This window comes from Macrotis lagotis, chromosome 6 (assembly GCF_037893015.1).
Source record: "Macrotis lagotis isolate mMagLag1 chromosome 6, bilby.v1.9.chrom.fasta, whole genome shotgun sequence".
NCBI lineage: Eukaryota > Metazoa > Chordata > Mammalia > Peramelemorphia > Peramelidae > Macrotis > Macrotis lagotis.
In genome coordinates, this window is record NC_133663.1 from 105,543,180 (window position 1) to 105,564,355 (window position 21,176).

Below are 21,176 nucleotides of genomic sequence, written 5' to 3' on the forward strand. Positions count from 1 at the left end.
TTTTTTTTGGTAGTAATGAATAGGGGGAAATATACAGGATGAAGTTTATCTCATCCTCTGTATCTCAACCTCCACCCAAAATGTCCACTAGCTGTTTCTTGAATATGACAATTCATCTCCCTCCCTGGTTCTGTTCAGGTTGTTCCCTATGTCTGTAAATTTCTCCTTCCATTTTCTTCATTCTTAGAATTTCTCACTCCAATAAAAGATCCATTCATATATATTTAGAGGCCATGGCATTTTCCTCCTCCAATCATGAAAAACTTTTTTATTTTCTGGCTATGAAATCTATATTTAGATTTGCACAGTGGCAGTATCGTAGCCAATGAGGTCCATCCAAGGCACGATTATTGCTAAATGAAAACTTTTCCCAATACCCCACCATGAGGACTTGAAATCTATATTTACATTTTTTGTGTGTAGATTACATTTCCCCTTCATCATCTCCACTCCCACGGTAAAATACAAACTCTTTAAGGGCAAACATTCATTCGCTTATTTTTGTATCTTCAGTACCTAGAACATTATCTTCCTTATAGTGACAGAGTTAATAATATATTTATCAACTATGTTAAAAGTGATTAAGATTAGATCTAAAGAAGTGGTGATAAAAAATCATAAAGAGAAATATTGTGGTCTGTAATATGAAAGATGAGGGAGTACAATAGCCTCAATTTTCTGAGTAAATGGAAGGCAAAATCATATCCTGATTCTGAGGAGATACAGATATTCAGAGATTGAGAAGAAGGTAAGATTTGAAATAGCTCCTATGGGGAAAGTATTTGGAAGTCAGTCAGAGATGATTAGAAGGATTGCTTATATTGATATGGGCACATTTTTTTCAATAAAATGAATCTTTAAAAAATCTAGTTAGCAAGGTTCTTATCCTTTCCCCTAGTATCACTTGGTGTCAAAGAAGTAGAAGTGAAGAATGCAACTGATAGATGTTCATCAAGTGGTGAATAGTTGAAAAAAATCATAAAATATGACTGTCAAGCAATATTATTGCAATATAAGAATGATGATGAATTCAGAGAAATATGAGAAGACATAGATCAGATGAAGCAGTAAGCAAAAAGTAGGAGAACAATGTACATAAGAAAATATGAATCAGCAGTATTGACTTAAGCATTCCAAAGTAAAGCAATTTAAAATATTTTCAGATTTCAGATCAATTCAATGATTACTCTTGGACTTCAAAAGACTAATGTTGAAATATGCCTCTCACTTCTTGGCAGAGAAAAATATAGGCTGTGTGCTGTTGGAATAACTTATTATAGAGTCAAATCTAGGTAAGAATGGAAGCAAAATCAGAAAATGTTATGGACTAAATTGACAATGTGAGATCACAGAACTAGAGGTAATGATGACAATAAAGAATAAAATCAAGTGGATTTAAACAATGAAAGAGAATGAGAAGAGTTCTGTGACTTGCCTATGTCCACAATTGCTTGCAAATATCAAAACAGAGATTCTAGTCCAGATTTACTGACTCCAGTGGAACTAATTTGTTGTCTTTTCATTGAGGAAGTGACTAATCATGACTTCAAAAGAATGATGATGAAGCACCTCTTGGCAGAGACAGACTGGCGAAATGTATTTTAATATGGAGCTGGCTTGTTTATTTGTCTCTACTCATAGAAGAGACACTGGCTCACATGATAGTGGGTTTAAGTGGCAATGAGATTCAAAGAGTAGTATATAACTTCCTTCTGTAGTTAACATTGGAGAGGATGCCGGGGTTGTGCTATCTTCAAATGAAAATCAAGGATCATTTTGTTTCAAGAAATAGGAGCAAAGGTTTTAAGTAGAGAAGTTTCTTTTTGAGAGAATGGGAATTTCATCTGGCATCATGAAAGTAAAGAGCTAAAGAAAATAAGGAGATGGTCAAAGATAGAAGTGATCAGAGCAAACTGATAGCAGAAGTGAAGTATTTTTGCCTAGTTTAAATGTGTTTAATGACAAAAATGAGAGCAACTAGAGGTTGGAATTTCCTAGTCATACTATTAAAAGAGGAACATGTAAAAAGAAGCTTATAAATAAAATTGACCCCCTAAATTCCCACCCTATCACTGAATTCTAAATAGAATATTGACCTGATTGTGCTTTTCCTGATATCATCTCACAGCCAGAACTCTGACTCAGAAGAAGGCAGCAAGTAATTTAAAGTTAAGCAAATTGTTATTAAGTGCTTTCAACATTTAAAACAATTTATTATGTCCTAAATATTACGTGAGGTCCTGGGAATACAAAAGAAAAAGAAAACAAGTACTGACTCCAAAAATGTTAGTCTAAACATCCTTTATCCTCCTTATATTAGCAGTTATAACTTCTTAAATGATAAGCTCTTGACTCAGTACTATTTGAATTTGAATTTTACCTAAATAGTATATTCAATATTCCATATGAACTTCATGACTCAACTCTAACTCCATCAGAGGTTTTGAGATTTAACTGATAAAGACATAATATTAAGTTAAGTGATCTCTTCCATTTAAGATAAAATTAGCCCAGCTCTTTGAATGGCAGTATGAAAGCAAAAAGAAAAAACAAACACTAGTCCACTTTCCTTTTTTAACACTTTCTTTTGTCTTAAAGTATATGTAGCCTAATGGCTCAAAAAACTTCCAACTGTTGTGTTACTTTTTCTTGGAATATCATAAACAGTCAGTACTTTATATAGTGTTTTTCCAAATTTAAAAACAGGACCTACAGTAGCATTGATGGCAAGGTCTCAGGATCTCAGTACACTTCTTATCCCTCTAAACAGAGAAGTCAGGGAAGACCAAATTCCTAGGGTTGATCTAGCTAAGATAAAACCTGTACTAATGGTTTTTTCCCCTCTGATATCTGCTAGCCCAACCTTCCCCCCCAGAAAACAAGATATAAGATTACCACACCATCCTCATCATTCATACTTGGATTCTGGGCTGCAAAAAAGATGAGAGAATAATTTTTTTTCAAACAAACTATTTCCCTTGTCCTTTATTTTATCAAGTCCTTCAATGAATAATGCTACTATTAAATGAAGCTCTATGCAAATATAAGATTTGTTCACAACTTCTGAGAACATGCAATCAACAGAACTATTAAAGATTATAATCCCTTAAGAGAACATTCAGTTTGGGCTTAGGATTTCTCTAGAGAATCTATGCCAGAATGTTATCTCATAATGCAGCAAAATGGTTTACTCTTGCCTGTAATGTCTGCATTTTTCTACTTTTATCCTTTTTAGTTACCTCCAAGATAGCAGGTCAATTTGACTCCATTTTATACTAGTCTTTAAAAAAAATTAATTGAATGTTCCCAGCAGGTTTCATATGGAAAATCCCTAGAGACCCACATTCTCTACTTGACGTCAGAGCAGTTTTAGTGCAGACATCTATTCCATATCCCCGTCCCTATCCATATCCACATACCACAACACTGACCTAGAGAGCAACTCCAAGAGGAAACTGGTAATTCAGTCTACGGTCTATTAAATCCATGATTCTCCATCACTCTGTCAACAAGATTGTCACTGACTGCCATTAGTGATGATGTTTCTTGTGATGTTAATGTGTGTTCACTGTAAGTTGGAGTGAGACTGCCAATTCATTAAGCAAAAAGCCTCCAAAGAGTTCTGAGAGTCTACAAACTTTGACATGTCCTTAAATGTGCTAAAAGCCCACAGTCCCTCCCTTCAGGGTTAATGAAGAAGATAATCCCTCTGTTGTATTAACATTATTTTCCTTTACTTCCTATTAAATTACTTGGATTTTATCTTTAGTACCAGAAGCATCCATAGCCCTGCCCACTACCATTAAAAAGTCTAAATTTTTTTAAGTTCAATAATTCATAATTAAATATCTTAAAATTACATCATCTTGTTAGCATGTTTCTAATTAGTACTAAAAAAAAGTCTTACCAGCTCCAACCCTAGTCCTACATGTGCACATGTGGATCCTAGAGAAAAATTCTCTCAAAACTTAGAGACAAAACAATTCCTTTTATTCACCCAAGGAAGGAGACTGCATTATCTAGGTCTGACTTTTCTATTCATGTACAAGCTGATCTAACTTGTTTAGGTAAAGTGATAAATAAAAATATACTATATGAAAGGGGAAAAGGTCAATTCCCTATTTGTCTTATTCTGTTCAGAATTACAGAATTATGGCTAATCATTAAAAGAGAAAATGAGACCTTACTGAAACAAATGAGTTCCTCTGATTAAAATGCCACGTGTGTGCACCACACTGACAGATTGCTGATGGAAAAACCTTTTTTTTCCCCTTCCTGTTCAGGCTCACCACTGTCTGCTTGAGTTATCAGTCTAGGGTAAAGGAGCAGCTATATGTAAAAAAAGTTTCAGGTCAAGAGAAAGATACCTGAATCTTTATGGGTAATTAGATAGAATTACATAAGACAAGTGTGCATTCATTAGGTAAAATGAAAATACTAAGTGGTTACTAGACAATAATCTCCCTATATGTTTCTTTCTACAGCTCATAATTTCTTATTAACTAGATAATTATTTGTTGAGGGTAGTAAGGGAGCTGTGAAAATAAGAAAGCCCAGAAAATTCTATTATTTTAATAGCATGATGGGGATTAAAAGGAGAGGAGGATAAAGGACAGAACTGGACAGCAGGGAGACTCTGCCTTTGAATCTGGCCTCAGACACTTACTAGTTCTGGGACCCCTCTGCAAGTCACTTAATCCTTTTTGACTCAGTACTTCATCTTTAAAATGAGCACAAAATGGAGATGGCAAGTCAAGAAAATCCCAAATGGATTCACAGAGAGTTGGACAGAAATTAAGACTCAACAACAAAAAGAGCATGGCAAATATACCTAGTCAATTGTCTGTATAGAGATAGATCCATAGCTGTATAATTTCTAGAATGCACAAAGAATAAATAAAGAAACCAAAAGTTAGATGGGGTAATGAGGGATTGTACTTTAGGGTCCCATGTTTCAAAATCATTATCTCAATCTCATATAAAAGATTTAAAATTCATTTCTTTGAGTTTTGAGTAATTAAGGTAATCTACAAACATTTATTAAGGACAAATTGCCAAGCATTGTACTGGATCCTAGAGATAAAAAGATAAAAGTACAGGAAGAGAAAAGGAGAGTAAAGGAGATGAGGGAAGGGAAAGGAGAAGAAATATTCCCTAAACTCAAAGAGTTTACATTCCATTTTCTTAAAATCCTAATATTCCTGACAAGTATCATCTCTTAACCTCTCATATGCTAAAAGACATTTTAAGATGTTTGCAACTTCCTAAGAATTGTAACTCTATCAAAAATAATATACTTAGCCAAAAGTCATGTTCACTCATGACTTATCCATGCCTCTGACAGAATGATTTAAAAATAATATCTCCTTAAAAAGGGGGATAGTAAAGAGATGGGAGGATGGAGGAGATTGAATGAGGTAAATCACATTACATAAAGAGGTACAAAGGACCTATTGCAATAGAGGGATAAAAGGAAGGAGGTAAGAACCACCTAAATCTTACTCTCATCAGACTTGGCTTAAAGTTAACATACAGATACTCAGTTAAATTAAGAAACTTATCTTTCCTTTCAAATAATAAAAGGGCAAAGGGAGAGGGGGGCGGGGAAGAGGAACTAACGGAAGGGAAGGAAGAAGGGGCAAAGGGAAAGCAGAAAGAAAGGGGAGGGGGGGATTGATATAAGGGACAAACACACTGAAGATGGTGGTATTCAGAAACAAAATACTGGGGAATATGGATAAAGTGAAATAAGGGGAAAAATATAAACAAAGGGAAGATAACATGGAGGGCAATAAAGAGTTAGTAATTATAACTTTGTATGTGAATGGGATAAACTCCCCCATAAAACCTAAGCAAATAGCAGAGTGGATTAAAAACCAGAATCCTACAATATGATGCTTACAAGAAACTCATTTGAAGCGGAGGGATACATATAGAATAAAGGTTAAAAGGTTGGAGCAAAATACATTTTGCTTCAGCTGAAGTGAAAAAAGCAGGGATAGCAATTCTTATCTCAGATAAAGCAGCTGCAAAAATAGATCTCATTAAAAGAGATAAGGCAGGAAACTATATCCTCCTAAAAGGTAGGTATTAACCAACTGGTATAGCATCCAAATTCTTTGAGGTGAAGTTCAGTTAGTTACAGGAAAATATAGACAGCATAACTTTACTGGTGGGAGACCTCAACCTCCTGCTCGAAGATTTAGATAAATATAACCATAAAATAAACAAGAAGGAAGTTAAGGACTTGGAGGAAATTGAATGAGCATAGAAAGGAATATATATATATATATATATATATATATATATATATATATATATATATATATATATATTTCTGTCCTACATGGCACCTGCACAAAAATTGACCATGTACTAGGGCATAAAAAGCCTTTAATCAAATGCACAAAGGCAGAAATAGTAAATACATTCTTCTCAGATTATAATACAATAAAAATCACAAGCAACAATGGGCCAGGGAGAGACAGAACTAAAACTAATCATAAACTAAATAATTTCATTTTAAAAAATGAGTGTATCAAACAACAAATTACAGAAAGAATTAATGATTTCATCACAGATAATGATGATGATAATGAGACAACATACCAAAACTTATGGGAAACAGCCAAGACAGTTGTTAGGGGATATATTATATTATATTATATCTTTAAATGCTTACATGATTAAATTAGAGAAAGAAGAAATCAATGAACTAAACATGCAACTAAAAAAGTTAGAAAAAGAACAAATTAAAAACACCCAATTAAATCCCAAATTAGAAATTCTAAAAATTAAAGGAGAAATTAATAAAATCAAAAGCAAGAAAACTATTGAATTAATAAATAAAACCAAGAGTTGATTTTATGAAAAACCAATAAAATTAATAAACCTCTGGTTAATTTGATTTTTAAAAAAAGAAAGAAGAAAACCAAATTGCTAGTATCATGAATGAAAAAGGTGAACTTAGCAACAATGAGGAGGAAATTAAAGTAGTAATTCAGAATTATTTTGCCCAACTCTATGCCAATAAACTTGATAATCTAAATGAAATGATGAATAGTTAAAAAAAAACGTAAATTGCCCAGGTTAAATGAAGAAGAAATTAAATACCTAAATAATCTTATCTCAGAAAAAGAAATTCAACAAGCCATTATTGAAGTCCCTAAGAAAAAATCTCCAGGGCCAGATGGATTCATAAGTGAATTCTATCAAACATTTAAGAAACAATTGCTTCCAAATCTATATGAACTCTTTGGAAAAATAGGTGAAGACAGAACTCTGTCTAACTCTTTTATGACACCAATATGTGCTGATACCTAAACCAAGAGGAGTCAAAACAGGGAAAGAAAATTATAGATCTATTTCCTTAATGACTTTAGATGCAAAAATCTTATAAAATCTTAGCAAAGCAATTACAGAAAGTTATCACTAGGATAATATACTATGACCAAGCAGGATTTATCCCAGGAATGCAGGATTGGTTCAATATTAGGAAAACTGTTATTATAATTAACTATGTCAATAACAAACCTATTAGAAATCATATGATTATCTCAATAGATGCTGGAAAAACCTTTGACAAAACACAGCACCCCTTCCTACTAAAAAGTCCAGGAATAAATGGCTTTTTCCCATTAGAATGATTAGCAATATCTATCTGAAACCATCAATAAGCAATGAGGATAAGCTAGAGGCATTCTCAATAAGATCAGGGGTGAAACAAGGATGCCCATTATCACCAATACTATTTAATATTGTGTTAGAGATGTTAGCTTCAACAATAAGAGAAGAAACAGAAATTGAAGGAATTAGAATTGGAAAGGAAGAAACAAAACTCTCACTCTTTGCAGATGACATGATGGTATATCTAGAGAATCCTAAAACATCATCTAAAAAGCTATTAGAAACAATTAGCAACTTTAGCATCATAGGAAAGATGTTAGCTACTATTGGCAGAAGTAAATATAGAAAATATTCTGAAAATATGAATATCAGTAGACTAGGGATTGGTAACTCTAGAAGAAAGAAAAGCAGTCCTCTTGAGAAAAGTTTGAGAAAAATAAAGACAAATATGTGTCACCTAACCCAACTCTACAAACAAGTGCCCATTATATAAATTTAGCAAAACAAAAAATCTTAAAATGGACCAAGCTTTAAATACCCTTATTTAGATATCATGGTCACTAAATGAAATATATATATGATATGTAAAGTATAAGCATATGTATCTCTAAAATCCAAATATGTTTTCACTACAGAAATCCATTTCTATCTTGTTGAAGGTTTTAAAAAGCACATTTTCAGCCATTGCACTGGGGTTCAGAATCACAAGTAAGAAGACAAAATACCAGCTAGGAAGCACATAGTAAAATATCAATATGTTTTACCCAACAAGAATTTTTTTCAAGTTTATTCCATATGAACTTTGTGTCTTTTTGGAGATGTGGAAAAGTAGTCAATAATAGTTGAAATTATAATTTGCTTCACACCAAAAATAATTTCTATCATAAACCTCATAATCTATTTTTTTTGTTTTTGGTATATAGACCTTAATTTTTCATTGATATTAAGTCCTGCATTTTTCTCTGAACCATAATTTAACTAGGTCCTTTCATTAGACTCACACTCATGTGATCCAACCAGTGAATAGGGATAAACACAAATTACAAAATAAGGCAATATTAATGACCCAGTAATTAAAACAGTGGTTTGGGAGTTGAACATCCAGGGCTCGGTTCACAAATTTGCCATGCATCTTCAATTTGATAGCTTAAATTCTCATTGCCTGAGCTTTTCTATCAGCAGAAGGAGAAAAACAAATCTGTTCTTGATGCCAGGTCTCACTTTAACTTTGCAGTTCAATTTTTACCTCCAAGGCCTGATATGAAAAGAAAACAGCTTCACAGTATTGTCAGTCTGGTCCCACACAAGGGTTATGCCAAAACATCACTTTCAAATAAACAAACTTCTCTGCCAAAGTCTATTAGGATTATACTTAGACATCCTACACCTTCTCTGTATATTTTTCCTTTACCTGTATACTTCTTGATCGATGAGGAAAACAAACTTCAGAGACACGTTAAGAATCATTCAAATATAGATTTTTGTGTTGCAGAATAAATGCCTAATCACAGAGGGACTATTTGCAAGTGATCTATCGTCACTGGAGAAAAACATAAAAGAGTCTACCTAGTCATTAAAACTCCTTTATATTGTGTGTGGTTGCTAATTCTATACACACATATACAAATGTGTTGACAGCAAATCAGAGTTCATTCAAGCATGGAATTGTTAACCGTCATGCCAATAAAATCTACACATTATACATTTTTAATACCTTCACAAACACAAAAAACAAATAACAGCAAAACACATAGTGGTATTATCTAAATTTTTTTTCTTTGAAAAGAATAACATTAAGCACAGTTAGGGATTAGGGTAGAACTGGAATGATATTGTTCTCATACATACCATGCTATTCCAAGGAATATTGAGTCAATTGAAAAAATAAGCAAATATTAGTGTGTAAAGCTCTATTTAGAGGAGAGAAATTTTCTTAGTAACTCAGACTGTGTAATATCTGATCATACAATCATTGAATTCTAGAGATGTACCTGGCCTTAAAGGGCATCTAATCCAACCACCTACTGATAAATGATAATTTTTTGTTGTTGCATGCAATAAAAGCCAAAACATCCTGAACTAATTCCTGAGATATGGTTTAAGAGCTAGCTGTATGTTCATAGCTGAGGAAAGTATTTATGATATAACTTTCTACCTGGCAAGATTTCTGAAAGTTCCTTGCAAAACAAATTTGAATAATTGCTAAGAATTGAACAAGTGAATTAGTGAGAATGAGAATACATAAACAAGCAAGGTATTTCTGTTCATTAGCCATTGTAAGACTTCATTATGTGCCTTTCATCTGGAAATATATGCAAGTACTATAGAAACTTAAATTTATTTTCATAATACATTATCTTCATTTTCCCATTTAGGAAGCTGAGCCACAAAAATAAAACATTTGGCATGAAAGCCAACAAACTTTATGGAAAAACTGAAAACAAAATGTAAGTTTCAGCCTTTCCCTCAACCTGATCTCAGACACAGATATACAGACAGTATGATCATTGACCTTCCTAAAAAAGTAATGGGATGACTTTCACCCCAGTCTGTGCCCAACATACATTTATTCATTCTTTCTTACTTGAGCTTACCTATAACCTTAAAGAAATTGATTTGATTTTAATGATTATCTCATTGCCTTTACAAAATTTAATGTCTGAAGATGCTAAGTAAATTATTCCGCCTATTTTGTATTGTAATCTACAATTCTGTGGCCCTGTAGCACATTTCACCACACATTTCCAAATGTCTTAATAGCTGATATTATTAGGGTATGTTTTAGCCTCCTAATCTATTTCTTGACTAATGCATATCTTAAATCCTAAATCCCATAATTACACCAGTAAGATTCTCAGGCTGAATAAAATATAGTTAGAGCTCATTCCAGGGACGCTACAAATAAATCACAGGTAAAAATAATGGGTACCACACAGTGTAGAGCTCAAAGAAGCTGGGTAATAATTACTTTCAAAATTTATTGAGGGCATAAAATATAGATATATGTATGAGGGTATGTATAGTTTAAAATCAATTTATATTGAATTTCCTAAGAAATAAATGATTTAAGTTTAAGGAAAAACACATTTTGTAACCAAAAGAAAATCCAAGACTTTTAAAAAGTCTAATATTTTATTAGACTCACAAATGACTTTCACTGATGAAGTACAGCAGAATGACCATATAAGAAACAAGTCAATTTTTTTTTCTTTTCTATTCTTCTTAGATAGATACAATCAACCCCTCCCTTTTTTTCTAAGCTAATTTAATATAGGCAAGACTTCCCTCTTGTGGCTGGAAAGTGCCACTTTTATACCTTTTTTTTCCCCTTAAAGGTGATTTTTTTTTTGCATTTCAAAGAAGTAAGGGGAGGAAAAATAAAACAAACACTTGATAACAACTGGGGCATGGAAAGAAAGAACTATAATTGACTAGTCACATTCAAGTAGCATAAAACCTAAAATTATCCAAGTTCATACATGTTACTTCTGATAATATATGATCTAAGACTATTCCATTAAATGATGTGATCTTATAGATGGGCATGGTTTATATTCTCATGGGCGGACAAGTTTCTATGTATGCTGCCACTGTCACACAACATGTAATTGGTGCAAGATACAGAATGCTCTATGCTCAGCAGATTTTTTTTCAACAGTAATGCAAATGGAAAGATTTGAAAATACCAAGAAGTTTAATAAAAATACCACTTTTGAATCACAATGTGTTTTATTTTATTGAAACAGTCTTTTAAAAACTACAAACTGCCATATGTGTTCTGAGATGAAAATGATTATTTTCAACTTGAAGTTATCAACTAGAATATGACGTTCTAATTGTTATGACAGCATTCCATAGGGTAAAATAGGGGTTCATGGTATTTTACAAATTTAAAATGATTCTCTATTTTAATAACCCTTCATAATTTTATAATTTGGAAACCCAATACACCATTCTAAGGATGCAGAAAACAGAAAGTTTAATGGATTACTGATATCATTCATTCATTCATCATTCATTCATTTAATTAACAAATTTTTATTGAGCATCTACATGGATACCAAGAAAACATGATATAACCCCTGATCTCATAGAATTGCTAAATTTATGAATGAAAGGAAAATTTGATATTAGTTACTCTGAGCCAGGCTTGAACAAGAATACACTTTAAAACATATTCAACAAGTTGCCATCTATTTGTTGCTTAAAAACTTCTAGTAAGAAGAAATCTACTCTCTCCTGGGCAGTGCATTCTACTTTTGGATAGTTTAATTTTAGGATGATTTTGCTTGTAAGGTTTGTTGTTTGGAGTTCAGAAACTAGTTATGGAAATTTATCTTTCTCCAAAAAAAACTCTTCTCTTTCCAAACTTCATTATAACTTCATTATAATTGTTAAGGGTATCACCATCCCTTGAATCACAGAATTTCAATGTTATTCCATGCATATTACCAACTTTTTCATGCTCACTATTAAAACACCTTAACATATGTTTCCTTTATTCCTCCTAAATAGACTCAAAATCTAGCTTGATCTAATTAATATTTATTCCATTAATTTAATTAATTTATTAATTTATATTTATATTTTATTAATTATTACTAGTATTTAAAGAATCATATAAAATTGGACATTTTTATATTCTTCAATCTTATTGAAAAAGATCTAGAATTTGCCTATTTCAACAATATCTGATTTTACTTATTCTATTGAATACTAATTACTAATTTTCATTATAATGATTATTTTTAGTATTTTTAAATATAACAAGTTCTTTTGTAGATTTGTATTACTAATGTGATATATTATGTTTAATTTTTAAAGATTAGCCTTATGTTTCTAATATAACAAACTTGAAACATCAACATTTAAAACTATTTTTCTAAGGACCCTTTACTATTTTTTCATCATTAATTATTCATGATGTCAATATGATATTATATTTTTCCTTTTTTTTTCCTGGTTTTGATTTTAGAATCAAGGATGAGTTCATTCCAATCACATAATAGATTTAATTGTTAGTTTTACGTTTTCCTCCATCATAGCCTCTTACCCTCAGACTCTTTCTTAAAAAAATAAAAGGAGAGAAAAGAGAATGATTTAGTGCTTTTTTTCCCATAGTTGGAACATGCCTAGATCATTGCACTTTTTCTTTCTCTATATACTTTTTCAGAATCATCTCTCCCTAACTTTTTTCTCCTTTTTTTCTATTCCCTTCACAACTCTTTCCATTCCTATTAAAATCCAAACTGACTGTTCCCTATTCACTTCATTTTTTCTCAAATATAGTTTTATTTTTTCTTAACAGCAAATTTCATAAAATACTTACTCCTCTCATCTTTCATCTACCCATATTGAAAGAAAACTAGCAGAAATGTTTCATTAGGATTGTTTTGCATAAGGTTCAATGTAAATTATTTCATCATAGAAGGCAATATACAATAATATCCAAAGTAAAATTGCAAGGAATTTTAGATATATGTTTGCACATATCTATGAAATATAAAGTAGCAATTAGTAATCAAAAAATTTACTAAAAAGATATTGGATTTTTTAACAAATTTGCCATATTTTTTAAAAATTTCAGTGAAAGTTGACAAGCTACTAGTTATTATGGTTCTTATTTAATAAGATTTTTTTCAAAAATTATTTTTACCATGTAATATCTTTGTGACGATTTTTATATCTTTACTCATCATGAATTAATTATGAATCTGAAAATAGAATGACCAAGAAATTAGAGAAAGCATTCTATTCAAAGCATTGAAACTCTATAGCACTATAAAAATATGTGTATATATTTTAAGGATAAAAATTAAAGTTTTAAATATAAAAATGAAACTTCTAAAGAACAATAGTAAAAACCAGGAATAAGAAATTCAAAAAGAATACTGCTTTTCAGTCACCTGAAAATTTGAAATAGGACACTAATAATTGTTCTTCTATTTTCCTTTAGGCAATCTGTTTCCAGTGTTCCATAATTAAAATTGATAGAGGCATGATTAAATATGCAAAAGGAGTTGAATCTTGCCTTTTGTTGAAGTACTATTACCTTTGGATTTTAATGATTAGAAGACTAGGATATGAACTGAGAAAAATTCACTCCCAGATTTCCACAAAGAAGATTTAACACTGAATATGAGAATTTTTTTTTTGTTTTCTTTATGATGAATCATCCTGGAGACTATGTTCTCCAGATCTGACTGTACTTATTGAGTTTTGAGATATTTGAATTATATTTATTCCCATTAGAAATAAAGTGTGAGGTAATAAAAAATGGCCATTCCTGAAAAAAAAAAGTGTTTTTTTAATCCTAGTGTATATTGCAGCAAAAAAATCTTTAAGAAAGGAGTCAAGACTGACCAAACATTGTTGAAACCAATAGACCATAGTAAATTCATGCCACACATTAAATTATACCTATTTTGAAAGCTATTGTGTTAACAAGGAAAATAACAGAATAGAAAATGAAAAACACATCAGCCAATATTTATTTTACTTACAAGTAATTCTCACATTCGTTTCCAGTTTTCACCAAGGACCTAAATGGACCCAAAATCTCTTCAAAAAGCAACAAACAAAACAACCATATGATTATAGTGGATGAGAATTGGGGTCTCCAACAGAGATAGAGGGTTAGATAAAAGTGGATTCTCACAATTTATGGATTTTCACAGCTCAAGATTTAATTATAGAAGGCTAACAACGTACATAGAGGAAAACTCCTAGAAAAACTGTAAGCCTTTTGAAGACAGGCTAGGAGAAGTTTGAGTAAGATTGAGTTTGAGAGAGAGAGAAAGAAAGAGAAAGGACCGACAGTCATGGCATGGGGGGCCCATGGTGCTCCAGCAGGGTTTAGGTTGGGAGCATGTGGTCTAAGAAAGAGTGAGAGAAAGCCATCCTTACAAGGTGAAAGGTAAAGTCAAGAGGAGATAAGAAGGGTTTTTGCTTCTTCTTAAATATACATCTGTAGTACATTGGACAATAGTGCTTGGGGAGTGATTTAGCTCCTTGCTCAGGTATTCTCCAATGGCAGTAATGTACTGGTCCTTCCTTTCCCAAGGTGTATGATCTCTAAGTTCAATATGTCATTTCCTGTCATGCCAGTGCCAATGAACAAGATCAGTTAGCTGGAAACTGGAAGCTGGGGAAAGGGGAAGCTGTAGGAAAGATAAAAAATCCAAGGCCCCTCTCATCCTGGAATGGATGGAGTCACTAATGAAGGATCAGAAGAAAAAGGGATAAGGTAATAAGGACAAAGAGCAAAGATGAAATAATTAAAGCCATGTAGATGAGGGCAGTAGCTCAGAGAATTGATCCTTTCAGGCTAGGACAGGGATTTACTGTTCTGTTGACAGGGGCTTTTCTTATGCCTAGGAGCAGGGATTTACCAAGATACTTGGCTGCAGTTCATTGGCCTTGTCAACAGGAATCTACTTATTTTTGTTCAAATGCAGCTGAGAATGTTGTGTGTATAACACAATGGATATTCAGAAAAAAACAGGAAAATTTATATTAAAAAGTATGCTTCATTCAGTGCCAGAATTCATAGCAGAACAAATAGGCAATGTGCTATAGCAGTATAGTGGTAAAGAAGAATATTCTAACAAACTATAAAAACTTTGTACTTTATATTTCAGTCAAGGATCATTCATATGTGCCCAAAATAGGGACTATTCTTCCTAGCTGAAAAGTCAAAAGGTGGACCTGCAATATAAGGAGGACAAGAATAGAGATGAATGGAGGTAAATGCAAAACTGTTTTTTGAAAGAAAGAGTAGTGGACTGGTCCAAACAAACTCCAACAGTGGGTAAAAAGAGAGTGAGGAGAAAGTCTTTTTATAGGGTATATGATATAGGAAACAGGGTATTGTGGATTCCATAGACATTGAGAGTTGTTTGAGGTTTAGATAACAGTTGGTCTAGATAACAGTTCCTCTGAAAATGACTTGGATTTTTGTTTTTTGGTGGTTTAGGTTTTTTGACAGATTTGGGGGTAGAGGGGATGTAGGTTTGACATAAGTCAATTAAATGATTATGGTAGCCAAGAAAGCTACCATGAAAAAGCATTATTAAAAGAATAGAGATAGACATTGACCCAGTGAATATATTGATATACAGGGCTTGGAGTTGAGGAAACATCTTGTATCATTTCAAGTTGTAGTAGAGAAAATGTAAAGAGAAATATGCTTTATAATTAATCTGTTCCTTATGTCCTGACCATGCTGACCACACACCCCCTCCCCCATCCCATTGTCCAAAATGTTAAGATGAGGTCAATGAACTTTTAGTGAAGTATCTTGCCTTTCCTTCCCCCAGGCACAAGATAAGCCTCCTAGTAACAAATGACTCCTTGTCCTAAATTGGAAGGATGAAGCCTTTGAGTTGTCACTCCTCATCTACATCTCCCTAATTATCTCATCTTCCTGCCCTTTTAAAAGATCATCTCTCTCCTCAGTGAGTTGTTTATCTTCCTTTGGAAGCTAGCCTGATCTTGGGAAATGTTTCCACCAAAGTCTGCAACTGGAGACCCTATGCCTTAACTTACTACTTATTCTCTCAGGAAGGTGACTGCTGTTGCTATTCTTGCTAATCTTTATTTCCCTTAGCTTCTGTTAATCACAATAATACTTATGTAAACTTTCTGTCTCTAAATTCCTTTGAATCCATCCACTTTTTAAGTGAATCCTTTCATATTTAATTAAATCTCTGCAATCTTAAGTCAGACACATTTTTCAACAACCAAGTGACATCTTTTCTACAATTTGTAGAATTAAAGCTTTACCCAGACCACTAAAAGGTTGTAAAACTTTGTGAGATTCATAAGGTCAGTAAGAGAGAGAGGCAGAACTCCAAGATCAGATCTCTATCCTCTCTAGCATGATGTATCCAGACACAGGGAAGAGATACACTTGCTTCATTCAATTTTTATAGTACCATATCTGTGGTGCTGCTGAGGTTACTTATACCTGCCACATCTTTATAGGTGATGCAATGGATAGAGTTCTGTCCTTGGTGTCAGGAGGACAGGAATTCAAATACAGTCTCAGATACTTTCTATGGAGGTTAAAATTCATTTTCTCAGTTAATTTTCATTTCTTCTGGAAACAAAACTCAACTGAGATCAACTGGACAAGAGTGAAACTGAGCCTGGCCTACAACTAATATTTTAGTGTTCTGTCTGCCCAGGACATGATTCTGGGAAATTAAACAGAGTTCCAAGATTGGTATTACACCTTGTTCTAGCAATTTAATGCAGGGCAAATGGAACTTCTTCAAAAGATACATAAAGAACACTTTTAAAACAGAGAAAACAGTAAAATGAAGTGAGAACCTTCATAAAAGGAATTCAGGGAAAAAAATAATTAAGGTTACAGTATAAGATTCAGAAATGACTGACTCTTGGTAAGAAAAAAAAATCACACCCAATGAGTACTGGGGGAAAAAAATGTTTTCATAAAGATATTGAGCTCTTTATCTTTTATATATTTATTTTCATATTCATTTCTAAATTCTTTTCTGTCTTCCACTCATTATCCCAATGATTGCAAAGGCAAGAAATATGATACTCATTATACATATAAAATAAGTACATGTCTTTTTATCAACAAATATTTAAACTGAAAGTGGAGAGGAAGGGGAAAATATACATAAATCTATGGTCAGGAACTACAGATAGGGGCAAAAAAATAAAGAAGATGGAAAGTAGAGAATCCTCATAGTCCACAGGAGATGATATTGACTAAATGGTTAAAGATCCTTTCAAATCTGAGTCTTGTGTTTCCATGATTATCTAATACAAGAAGAGGAGTAGCTATATAATTCATGGCTTCTGCCATCAATTTGTACACAGATGGGCAGGTGGGATTAATAAAACAATTCCAATATCTTAATAAATTTCAGTGAATTGGAAATCATGTCACTGATATTTGATAGGAAGTAACATAACTGTTATGCATTTCTATGAATAGGCCAGACAAACAAGTTAGATAATAGAGACAGTAAAGTAGCATTGTATACCAATATTTTATATTCGTATATATAGATATAGATATATAAGTGTATATATATATATATATATATATATATATATATATATATATATATATATATATATGTATATGTATATGTATATTCACGAACCAGAAGGAACAAACAAGGGAGGATAAATGAAAAGGGAAAAGCAAAAATGTTATGGGATGGTACTATAGACTACTAGGCTAAAACTATTTATAAAATTCTATCAGTATCAACCAAATCTTGACCCTTTAAATACCTTATATTTTTGCTTACATAATACATACTCTCACTATGCTTCATGGAAATTAATTAACTGAGGGAAAAATGTGCAGGTGGATAAAATTGTTATGGGATTATAAAGCAGTAAGGATTTTTTAAAAACCCACTGTTTCCAAGGTTTCAAAAATTTTTGCCAATTTAATAGTTTGAAATTTCTTTCATAGATCTTATATAGGTGGTAAAGTGATGCATAAATTTAATAAAGCAATAACACATATTTTTCACAATATGGACACTAACTTAAGGCCTTAATTAAATTCAATTTAATAAGCTTGACTAATAACCCACTCTGAGCAATCTACCATTCTATGTCTGAAAGGCATAAGGCCTCAAAATCCCAACTAAGAACAAAAGATATTATCATGGCCCTGGTCAGATATTTTAGGAACAGTTTCCCTAAATTCAAGTCAAGAATTGAGTCAAGAAGACTTAATACCATTAAAAATTTGACTGAGTTGCATGAGTCACATGGCCAACAAGAAATTCTCTTCAAATCTCTTCAATAAACTAAATATATGAGAAAATAAAACAATTTTACCTCTCACCATAAGTAAAGATATAGAGAATTCAAATGAAATAAAAAATAACAGCAAAATTTAAAATATACTAAAAACAGAGAAGGCTAATCCCTAACATGTTCACTTAGCACACCCCTTACCCATTAATCACTTCGTTCTGATAAGGTATCACAAGTCAAATCATAAGCTTTCTAGACAATTCAACTCTACCTTATACTCCTTCAGAAGAAGCTTGCTCTAACTCAGATATAAAAATATTATACTCCGATAGAGCTCAGTCAAAGAATTGAGGAACAAAGGAAACAGTGACAGGATATTTATGTGATTCTCCACTATGCCTGAAGGAAAAACCCAGAATCTATCTATGGTCAGTGGTGTTTACCCAGAAGTGTCTTGTGGCAGAGAAGGAGGCCAAATATGAATTATATACCTCTAGTCAAAATTTAGATTTTACTCTTCAATCCACAGTGAAACTGCAATCAAAGGGGAAAGAGTCAGAAAGTGAGTGAAACAGGAACACAAGATTAAAAAAGTGAAATCTCAGTAGGAAGATAGCATGTTTCAAGAACTTGAGCATAAGCAGATAAACTGACAGGGAAATATTCATAACAGAAGGCAATATGGACTAAGGAACAGCTTAATGACACTTGGAAAAGCAATAATAGTAATAAAATAATAGTCAAAGGATATATATATAGATAGTTTTTCAAATGAAGAAATTAAAGCTATAGATAATCATATGAAAAATGTTCCAAATTATTATTGATTTAGAGAAATACAAATTAAAACAACTCTGAGGTATTGCCTTATACCTATTAGATTGGTTAAGATGACAAAAAGGGGAAATGATCAAGGTTAGAGAGGTTGTGGGAGGATTAGAACATTAATGCATTGCTGGTGTTATTCTGAAGTGATCCAGTCATTCTGGAGAGCAATATGGAACTATGCCCAAACAGCAATGAAACTGTTCATTAGTAGTCTTTCTTATTTGCATTTCCTTTCATTTATATTTGAAGGATTTTCTTTCAGGGTTTCATTGACCCGGCAAATCCTATTCTAGACCTATACCTAGAAGTAATCATAAAAAATGGGAAAAGTACCACATGTTCCAAAATGTTCATAGCAGCTCTTTTTGTAGTGTCAAAGAAATGGAAATTCAGGGGATGCCTATTCAATGGATACTATGGAATATTATTGTTCTATAAAAAACTATAAATGGTCAGAATCTAGAGAAGGAAGGAATTACAGGATCTGATAATGAGCAAAGGGAACAGAACCAAGAGAACAATGTACATATCAACACAATAACAACAACAATGTGAGATGATCTACCCTTATAGAAGCAGCTCCTCAGCAGTTCAGACAGGTAGGACAAATGTATTAGACCAACCTTGAACAATGCTATCCACATCCAGAGGAAGAAGAGCAAAATAAAACAAAACAAAAAATTCTTAAGAATCTGAGGAACACTACATTCACTTTTTTTCAAAAATAAAATTTGTTATATATTTATTTCCTTTAATCCTAATTCCTCATACCAAAAATGTCTAACCCATAAACATGCTTAATACAAATGTGTAGTAAGTACGATATTAATCTATTTACTACTGAGGGGAAGGAGGTGGGAAGGGAAGGTGGAAAGATATTTTGTATGAAAATGCATACAAATGTGCATAGGCATATGGATGAATGTTAAAAAACTTTCATTACATGTATTTCATTACATTTATAACATGTATTTCATTACATGTATTTTATTACATGTATTTCATTACATGTAAAACATCAATAAAAATAAAATAATAAGAAGAAATAATTGAATAAACAAGAAAAAATATATCAACATCTGATGAGGCAGAGGACCCTGTGTTTCCCAAGAGTACACAGAATCAAAGAAAGATGTTCCTGAATGGCTTAAAAAAACTGAATTCTGAAAGAATTAATGAACTGCAAATTTGAAATAATTGGCATATCAAAAAACTCAAATCCATTGCAATAAGTCTCTCAGAAAAAAGAAATGAGGGATAATAAATTTGGAATACAAATATATTAAAGGAAAGATTTGGAAGAAGAAAAAGAAAGGAATAATATTAAAAATCTATCTCCATACAAACAAAAGACAGTGATATTGAAGACAGGATATCATAAGGATTATAGGTGTCCCAGAAGACCACAAGTAAAAAAAACCCTGTATATCATAATCCAAGAAGTATAAGAGAAAAGCCTGAAATTTCTGATCATAGAGAAAAATGGGCCAATTGGAATAATTTAAAGATTTTTCTCCAGAATAAACAGCTGTGAAGTAAACTCTAAGATACATAGCAGTTAAATTTAAGACTTCCAATAAAACAAAATCTGCTAGTGACCAAAATAAAATCTTTCAAATATAAATAAAAGGAAATGCAAATAAGAAAGACTACAAAAAGACTACAGGAAGAAATGGAATAATAGGTTCCAAAGACTAAATAAGCTCAAGATACAACCAAAATTTTCCTACTTTTCAAAATTGAGCTTACTTATTATTGAAAAAAAAGATGTATATTCAATTTTGTATAAGGGATTAAAAGCATTTTTGGACATATAACCAACCTGAACAAATTATTTGCTATTTAGCAATAGCCCCAGACAACTGAAATATATGAAAGGTAAATAAATACAGCAATCACAATGGCAACAAACTAACAACAGAGAAATTTTCGAGTTATAAAAAAGTACACAAGGAGACAATGGTCAA

At 32.2% G+C, this 21,176-nt stretch overlaps 1 pseudogene; it reads left to right on the forward strand.

The window, feature by feature from the left end:
- The first annotated feature begins 296 nt into the window (after positions 1–296).
- On the forward strand, positions 297–429 carry LOC141492428 (U4 spliceosomal RNA; annotated as a pseudogene).
- Positions 430–21,176: the final 20,747 nt, after the last annotated feature.